Raw genomic sequence first — 9931 nt, 5'->3', positions numbered from 1 at the left:
TCATTATACTATGGCCTCAAATCATGGGGTTTAAGGACTACATTACCTTGACCTTATAGACTCGAAATGCTGTTTTAAAATTCAACATCTTAGTGGTCTGGATGCCTATTACTTTTAACTTCTGCTAACCAGCTTCTGACAGTTCACAAAATAGTACATATATATGTATGTATTATATATATATAGTTATAACTGACATCAATTTGTTCTTTAATGGTTGCCACCAGCAAGATGTGAGATGGGGTACTATATCAACACATTCTAGGGCAATTTCTTCACCTAGGGTATTAAAGAAAATGTGTCACCTAGACTTACATATTGCTTCTTACTGGTCCATATATTCTATGTTATGGGCCAATATTTCATTTTACTGCTTTCCCTATACACTAAATCCAATCTTCGAAAATTGTAGCATAATACAAAACTATTAGTAGGATGTGGATTTTTTTTTATCAGATTCAGGAAGAGAAAATTTGATAATACCACCTTATCACTCAGTATCTCACACATATGCCTTTAGGCAGATTTTTCATACAGTAAATACAGTAAATCAATTTGTTCAAGAGCCTACAATATTCTGTCATCATATTAAGAGTTTACTAATATCTGATTTAGTGACCAGTATCTATCATTCATATATATATATATATATATATATATATATATATATATATAATTTTCAGGACATAAAGATATTTGATTAGAAAAGTATCTAATATAATCTAAGAGAATCTCAGTAAGTATTATACAACCGTGTTTAAGAATGTATTTCAATTATGAGAAAGGAATCTTTAGATTGTGCTTAAATACATAAGAACTAAAAATCTTAAGTCTACCCATTCTCTGTTGGCTACAGTCTGCTTTAAATTTCCATTGTTCATTCAATATACTTACAGTATAAGCTAATGTATTAACATCTTCCCACTCAATTTCTTTTGCATTGAAAATAGAAAGCTTAAGTTAGCATGAACTTTTTCCTTATAAATACCTCTGGCTTGCTGTGGCATTTATGTAGCAGCAGGAGACCACTATCCAGTGACACATTCTATCCCACTGACATTATCACTCAAAGACAGTCAATTTCATTTTCAAGTAGGTCCCAGAGAGCCGAAAACTGGTGATGATCAATCACACAACCACAATTACCAGTCTAGCAACATTATTCTTATAAAGAAAAAGTAAAGAAAACACAAATGTCCTAAAGCATGTGTAAAGTTCACATTTCAGTCCTAAGGAACCATAGACTTACAGTGTGCGATCACATTGACAGTATCTTTTTGTTTAAGCCACATCTGCTTTCTTCCTCATATCTGTAAATACCAAATGAGTTTAAAAGCTTTGTGGATGTAAAATACAGTCTTGACAGGAGTCCTGGGAAAGAGTGCAGAGATTTTTCTGTGTCATACCAGACACTGAAAGAGTAGAAGTAAATGGGGAGTGAACTTTAGTAAAGTAAAGCTAGATACAGACTGGATTGGGTTTTATGTGACAGTTAAAGTTGTCAGAAATGCAGATTGGAGCAAATCTCAGTGTCCAATGGGTAAATGAAATCACTGCCTAAATCAAATAAATCTGAAGCCCAATAGAAGGTAAATAAGCCAGATCCTTGGGAGTTCCTGAGTTTCTCGAGGAAATTTAGCTTCCAGATTCTCAGAAAGCACTTTCCATGGGAATTGTAAGGATTTCTGCAAAAGGTGTTGGTCCCATTCAAAGCCTTTCTATCACCATCTCCCTATTTTAAAGGGGACATAAACCTAGAGTCAGTTCGGGACTTTTGGACACATTTACATTGCCCTTTTTTTCTCCTGAGATTTTCTGCATTGGAATTTAGATTGTGTCTTCTGACCTGTCAGAGAACTCTTCTAGGCTGTGGATGTCATATGGTGACAGACAGAAATAATGACTTTCCTGTTAATCTTCTAAGATAGATAGATAGTGAGAGAGAGAGAGAGAGGGAGGGAGGGAGGGAGGGACGGAGGGGGAGAGAGAGAGAGAGAGAGAGAGAGAGAGAGAGAGAGAGAGAGAGAGAGAGAGAGAGAATGAGAGAATGAGAGAATGAGAGAATGAGAGAGAAGTTTATTCAGTCTTTCAATACGTTCCGGTAGCTCAGATGTTTTACTCGGAGGAAAAACAAGTCCCAAAAAAACTAACAATGGTAAACCATGTTGGAGTTCCTTAACACATAATCTGATCACATTGGCCTGTAAGCTTGTGTTCACAGCAAAGAACTTTCTGCCTTATCAAATATCCTTGTCATGTGGCTGATTTAATTCAGCATTGAATATACTCCTAGCTAATATTAAGGTACTTGGGAAGATTTTATAATGAAATTCAATTATAAAAGTATTTTCTGGAAAATTGTTATCTTTCTATTGATAATATAAATAGAAGGCTATCAAGCTTGTTAGTTGCATAAAGGAAAATTGAATTGTCTTTAAAATATTTCAGTTATTATTGTGGGAATCAAAATTATTAACAACTCGGCAAAGACCACCAACATCTTGCTGAAGGTAGCCATAATAAAAATATCAGGCCCCTCTAGGGACAGGGTGACCAGAAATATAGAGACAAGCAAGGACGACATGCCCAGACAAGCCCAAACATGCCCTGGTGAGAAGTGGGCCACCTGGTGTTTTCCTCCCCTTCTTGGAGGTCTGTGGTTTCATGATCAAAAATAGCAAGTCATCCTGCCTGCCAAAATGATTGCTTACGCAAAAGTGCTGATGTTTGAAATATCCAATTATATGTAACCGCGCCAGAATTTCCCGCTTTCCTCTTCTCCCCTTGCACTGTTCCCTATAAAAACCCTGAGCCCTCCGGGGTCTGGGCCGACTCTCTCTCCTGCGTGAGACAAGTTTCGACCCAAGGGCCCTCGCCAGTAAACTGCCTCTTGCAAATTGCAACAGGTTGGTCTCTCGTGTCTCCTTGGGTGTGAGCTGATCTGGACTTGAGTCGGGGGGGGGGGGGTCCTCTTCGGAGGTCCTTACACGATCAACATAATTAGATAGATAACATACTTAGCCATATTTTCATATCCCATATTACATACAAAGGTGAATGAGTTCTCTATGTTCATCAGAACATCTACTCTTTTATTTCTCCCTAGAAGGCCCCCAAGAGCCCACCAACCCTTTCTAGGACTGGTCAAATTTATCATTTTTTAAAAGAGAAAAATGGCATTTTTTAAATGTGTAACAGCAAAATTTTAAAGTTCTTTGGGAATTTGTTTAACTTTTTGGTATTTAGTTTCTTAACATATAAAATTTTGTATATTAGACAAAAATAGAATGCTGGCTAAGACAGAGACTCACACACTATCTCCAGATATAAGTCATGGTCTGCCTTTTGCAAGGCATGCATTGTTGAGTAACATTACTGTGTGTAAAATGGGGCTAAAGTAGAATTTTTAGTGGAAAGAGATGATCTGGAAATAAAATGTGTTACTATATAAAAACTTTTTAAAAATAGTTATTAGTCCATACAGTTATTACATGTATGCACCATTATTACAATTAATGCTAGTATGTATTCCTATAACACAATTTGATGATTTTATTTTTACTAGGAAAAGAATTTTGTTAACCTTTTCCAAACCTTATTCCCAGGCTTCTTCAGCTTAATTTGCCACAAAGAATGAATTAGGTGTAAGTGAAACTGAAAGGAGCTGTAGTGTACGGGGATTTTGGGTTTAAAATTACTAGAGATCTAGATTTTATCAGATCCATAATAAATACAAAAATTAAAAACCAGTCATGATATGAAATAGCTCCTGTAACTTCTGCAAGTGTCACCTCCGTCAGCTGTTGCTCCAATTCAGTTTGCCTCCTTCTGAGAAGCCTCATCAAAATTCTCCACCAGATCTGGAACTTCATCATCATCATCCTCTCCAGGAGCAAGTGGTGCTTTTCCATCCACAGATTGTTTGGGCAGAGCTTCAGCCAGCCTCCTTAAACTAGTCAGATTGTCTGCATCAAGCTGGTTTAGAATGCTGGAAAACATTTCTTTCAGCTGCTTTGTCTCAGCCTCCCCTGTAAGGGTGAAGGTGTTTACTGCCAGAGATGCTGAAAGATAGGGTTGTTAAAATGGATCAGTGTTCCTTGGTTTGTAAACATGTTCACCTCTTCAATACCAGAGATACTGTTTACCTCTTGCTTCTTTAAGGAGAACTGCAGTTTTTTATCGTCTGCTGTGGCTGTTACGTGAACCACCTTCTACGAGCAATTCCTTTCCCAACAATGTGCACTTGTGCCTGCAGTTTGGCTAGTTTTTCCTGGTTCATGATCGTTTCCTTTCATCTCGCCGGACTGGAAACAGGACTGCTCTGGGGACTAAGGTTCATGCCCAGTGGGTCTCAGGCAGATCAGCTGAGATAAGGCACATACACTCAGGTACAGAAGATGGCAGCTCCAATCCGATAATTTTATGAATATATCTTGCATGCTATTTTCCCTGGAAATTTGAATTTTTAAAGTAGAAGCTATTAAAAGTAGACTCTATAATTATCAGTCTTTATTGATAATTGACCACAAATGTATGTTACTTTGAATCATTATTTCCCTATAATTGAGCACAGAAGAGTTTTCATGTTGAAAATTTAATTAATTCTCTTTCCTCATACCATAATTGACTTTCTATGAAAAAAAATCAGTAATAATGGATCCTTCCTAGTTTTGCTTACGAAATGGCTTGTAAGGAATGATTCTGGGGCATATCTCTCCCAAACAAATTGGTGCTCTCCTGATTCTACGAGAGAATCACTGTTTGTCTTTTGTTATTGTTGTCAATGTGACCTGAAGGAGAAAGAGAACCGCAAATGAAGAATTTCTTCAATTCAAGATACGGAGGAAGAGGAAGAGGAAGACGATCCAGATTCTGCGTGGCTTTAAATAGCCACAGATAGCTATGAATTTAAGAGATGGATAATTATAGGACAATATGTTTTATCTAGGTGGACAGCTTGTTTCATTGTCAATTGACTCTGAAATTATTGTGTGGTCATCTTGTGAATTGAGAATTTATTGATATATAAATCTGACTGATTAATTATAAGCTTCTAGAGTTTTGATTTACTGGGTTAAGGGGATTTGTGACACCTAGCAGCAGTGGGTAGATGGTTGACAAGCAGCTCTGAGGCAAGCTAACCAGAGCTGGGAAGACTGCCATCAGGGGCTAGCCTAGAGGCAGAGGTGACGAGAGGACCCGGGCAGAGAGTAGCTAGTGATAGCATGGGATGGTGCAACCATGTTTTATTTTCCGCAACACCTTTTCTCATTTTTACAAAACTTTTGAAATTAGAAAAGATTTGAAAATTAGAAATTAGAAAGCAATTGCCTTAAGTGCTATGCTAGTGGCATGTATGATAGGTAGCCGATTTCGGCAAACAGTGATAGATGGGTCAGAAATGCCATAAAAAGTGTTGACTTCTAGACTGAAACTCACAAGCATGAATTAACAAGCATATCCCAGACAGTAGTAATAGTAATGCAGACCTTCCAAAACAATGTAGAGAAAAGCCAACAATTAGCATAACTGGAATGTAGACTAAGGGAATGGGAATTATGAGGATGACAAGAACTCAGACATGAACAAGTTAAACCAAGATAGATTGCTTGGAATACATCCCAGAATGTGAAAGATTTAATGGAGTGATTGACATAATCAGATCTGAATTTTATGATATAAGTCATATAGTAGTGATGATGTTGAGGGGTAAGGATATACATAGAGGCATCTATTGAAAAAGAATTTTATCCATGACAGACATAAGTAATTGATAGCTTCAGCTGAAATAATATTGATGGAAATAGATGAATGAATACAAGGAAAATAATAAGAGAGTTTGTAGGACTTAAGGAGTACAGACATCAGCTGGGATCCAGCTCTCTGGAATTAAATCTGAATAGAAGAAGTTGGGGTCATTACTAAGCAGGATTCTTAGTGAATGGGGCAGGTTGGATGTGACTGATGACTTGTGATTGTTAGGAGGAAAGAACTAGAGGAACTAGAGGAAAGCTCTAGAAGAAAAGATTTCAATACATTTAAATATTCAGGTAGAAAAGAAACAAGAGCAGATCTGGCATCTTTCAGCAAATGAATTGGAGAATGGGAGTGGTTGAGGTCAATCCTAGGAAATATAATATTTTAAGGAATGAGAAGAAACCACAACATGTAGAAAGAATAGTACTATAGGTCCATGGAGAGAAATGATTGCCAAGGAAAATAGAGTGCCCTTCTTTTTCTGTTCCTTCAGTACAATCCAGACAGAGAAATGGTATAACCTCAAAAGATATGTGGTTGACTCCCTACCAATAAGCAGATCATTCTGCTGGGACACTGTCTGATAATTCAATTCATCTTTGAGGGTATCTATTTGGAAGTACCTCCAAATCCTGCATATTGATGGTTCAGTTTCAACACTGTCCCCATTGACTCTATTTCAGACATGGTCATCTGTGTGGGAGACAGATGTCCAGAACTGGCCATCTGACTATTTACTAGAGTGCCTCTTACTCCCTTCTGTTTTCAGTTAATGTGCTTGAGTGTCAGAAGGAACTCAGATAAACACATTTCCTGGTTGATAATGATGGAAATTTCAAAGGATACAATTATGGAGAAGCGTAAAACAAGGTATTAGAGAGGCATCAAAATTCCTTGCTCTGTTACAACAATCTATCCTTAACAGAGATACTCATGGATCATGGTTCAGCTACTTGGAAGGTTTTCAAACTCATTTATTATTTGTTTGCTTTTTTGTTTTTGTTTTGTTTAAATAAATACTTGATTATATAGGCATTCTTATTAATGGATTGGATGTATCTGTTGGGAAATTTCTTGGCTTTGCTATGTAACATTCATTCAGGGTTGTGCACCCTTTTAAAGGGGAATATCTTAGGACTCACTATTATACAGGATATGTCAAAGCACTTTTATGGCAAATTGGTGTCAGCAAAGAATATATTAGTGAAAAGTGAAAAGAACATAGATGAAGAGTTTATTTGGTAAGGATGTAAAAACAATACACTAAGAACTTTAGCAACAAAGAAAAGAAAGAACATGAAAAAAATGTACCAGGTTGAATGAAGCAGTTAAAATATAGACAAACAATAGTTATTTAAGGTGTAAATGGCAAATGAGAAATAGATATGTATTTTCTATGAAACAAGAAGATGAAGAAATATTCATTATAATGAGATCTGTAAAGAGGAAAGACAGAGGTAGGAGAGGAAAGCATAGCACTTGCTATGTAAACAATTGTGTTAAGAGTGATGATTCTCTGACAAACACACATACAGAGAATGATTTAGAGTTTATTTTCTATCTTATTTATCTTTAGTTATGTGGGGTAAAAGTTTGTGTTACAGGCTATATTGCAGAAGTTGGCCAATATTCTTTCTAAAATGGTCAAGAAATCATAGGATTTAGATTTCCTGGATGGCAAGTATGATCAATAGAGTATATATAACTGAAGAATGGAGAACTGACAGATTAGATCACTGTCTAGAGAGTGATTAAAGCATTGTACAGTGAAATTCAGGCTCTTGAGGGGAAGAATTGAAACAGTTCAGACTAATTTTTAAAGAGTACTAGGGACAAAATCAATTAAAGAAATTAAAGAGAATAAACCTATATTCAGAGAATGCTTACATTTATTTTTTTTGACTTACAAATCCTTATCTTAAAATTTAATTAGTACATGGATGTTGTCATTATTACAAAAAGATTAGTCTACCTCAATTTGCAAAGCATTCAACATGGTGCTGGGACATAGTTGTGTGAGAACTTTCCAAGAGATCACTACATAACATGATTTCAAATTGACAGATGACAACAGCTTGAGGTCAAGCCAATTCTTATAACATACTCTCATTTATCTCTTCTAAAGTCATCCATGGTTTTACTTTTAACAGAATTTTCTCATTGAAAAGAAATAAAAATATGAATTCCTAATTTTATTCACCAGGGAATTTGTGAGGGTTTTAAGTTTTCATAGTTCTTGCATGAAGATATGCAAATTAAGAAGTTTTTCCCAGCATCCAGATAACCAAGTTTTCAGAGTTCTTGGTTCATTTGAAGCATACTAGGTAAGAAGGGAATATGAAATCTGGATGGAGGGAAATATGTATAACATAAATAAATGCTGAAATATAATGAGAAAACAGAAGCTTGGATATACATACATTTTCATGTGTCTCATATGTTAACAATGCTCTCAGATGTAGGCATTAGAATTATATTAGAAAACTTGAGTTATACTATTTATCTTATTTGAAACTTATATTTAATTGAAGATATATACTAGTGGAGAGCTATGGTACAAATTTTTTGTTTCCATTATGTCCCTCTATCTATACTTTTTATTCATATAGACATATATCATATGCTTGATCATATTTATCTCCATGATCCCCATTCATCCCTCTTCCACTTTCCAGTACTACTCTTGCTCATCCAACATAATTTTCCTTCTGCTTTCATATCTTGATTTTGAAACATTGATTCAATGTATTAGAGATAATATATGGTATTTGTCTTTCTAATTTTGGACAATTATACTTTACAGATTGATTTCTAGCTACAGAAAGAAACAATTTTGCCAACTATTTATCTGACAGAGGATTAATATGCAGACTATACAAAGATCTTAAAGAATTCTATTTCAAAATATGCTCAAAATGATCCAGCAAATACGTAGGCAAATTAATTGAACTGACGTTTTTCAAAAGCAAAACAAAACAAAAACAACAAAATAGAACGTTCAATAACTATTTGAAAAATGTTCAACATTCTATTATGTTTCTAATTAGCTCCAGTCAGAATAGCTGTTATCAAGAAAACAAACAGCAGCAAGTGCTGACACAGGTGCTGGGAAGAGGGCAGAAGACTAGGGAAGAACTCACATAAAATGTTAGTGATAGCGTAATTTTATGCTGACACTAACAAAGTCATAATGGAGTTTTATAAACACACATACACACAAAAAGAAATCTGAACATGGAGCTATTATGTAATCCAGCTAGAGCACTCACTCCTAGATCACTATCTGAAGGCACCTAATTCAGCACACAGCAGACGCACCCCTTTATTTATTACTGTACTACTTACAGTGGCCGGTTAACAGAACCAGTCTATCAATAATAGATAGGTGAAGAAAACATGTTGTATACACACAGTAGAGTTTTATCCTTCGCAAATATAATACTACTAAAGATTAATAAACCAAAGTAAATATATTAGTCATATAATTGAACAATAAGAACATAAATTTTACTTCTAATAAACTATTTTAATTTATTTTACTCAATTTTGTATTAAGGAAAAATATGGAAATTTATGTTAGTTACAGATAATAATTGCATTGAATTAAGAGGAACTAAATGATAAAATTTTATATATATATATATATATATATATATATATATATATATATATATATATGAAATATATACATATGCTTAGCATATAATATTCTCCTTTCTTACTAGACACAGTGATAAATGGAGATGGGGCAAATACTTAAATATAAAGGATCAGCAATTTATCTCAGTAGTGGAATGTCCCCTTTCTTTCTAGGCCTCAAATCTCAAAGGTTCCCAATTACCTCCTGATACTGCTACATTGAATACCAAAGTTCTAAAGTATGAACAATTACAGCATCCAGCCCATATTTGACTCATAGCTCTTGACCTTCAGAGATCACTCACCTTTAGGGGATGGTTCATTGAGCTCGTGAATTCTAAAGTTTTGTAGAACTAATGAGTAAAAAACAAAACAAAGACAAAACAACAACTAACAAAACAAAACAAAAAACCTTTCTAAATTTAGACATCACAGGATTTGTACAAAATTTTCATTTCTATGTGAACCTTTTATCTATTTATTTGTCCATCACTCTATATGTTCGAGAATTCAGGGAAATCAACTACCATATTTT

General features: G+C 35.0%; 1 pseudogene; it reads right to left on the bottom strand.

Moving 5' to 3' along the window:
• Window positions 1-3813: 3813 nt before the first annotated feature.
• LOC114614071 lies at window positions 3814-9719 on the bottom strand (annotated as a pseudogene).
• Between the last annotated feature and the right edge of the window lie 212 nt (window positions 9720-9931).

Source organism: Grammomys surdaster, unplaced genomic scaffold, assembly GCF_004785775.1.
Source record: "Grammomys surdaster isolate TR1022 unplaced genomic scaffold, NIH_TR_1.0 126298, whole genome shotgun sequence".
In the NCBI taxonomy this organism is placed as follows: domain Eukaryota; kingdom Metazoa; phylum Chordata; class Mammalia; order Rodentia; family Muridae; genus Grammomys; species Grammomys surdaster.
Note: the sequence above shows the minus strand (reverse complement) of the source record. Positions and strands in the feature narration are given on the sequence as shown.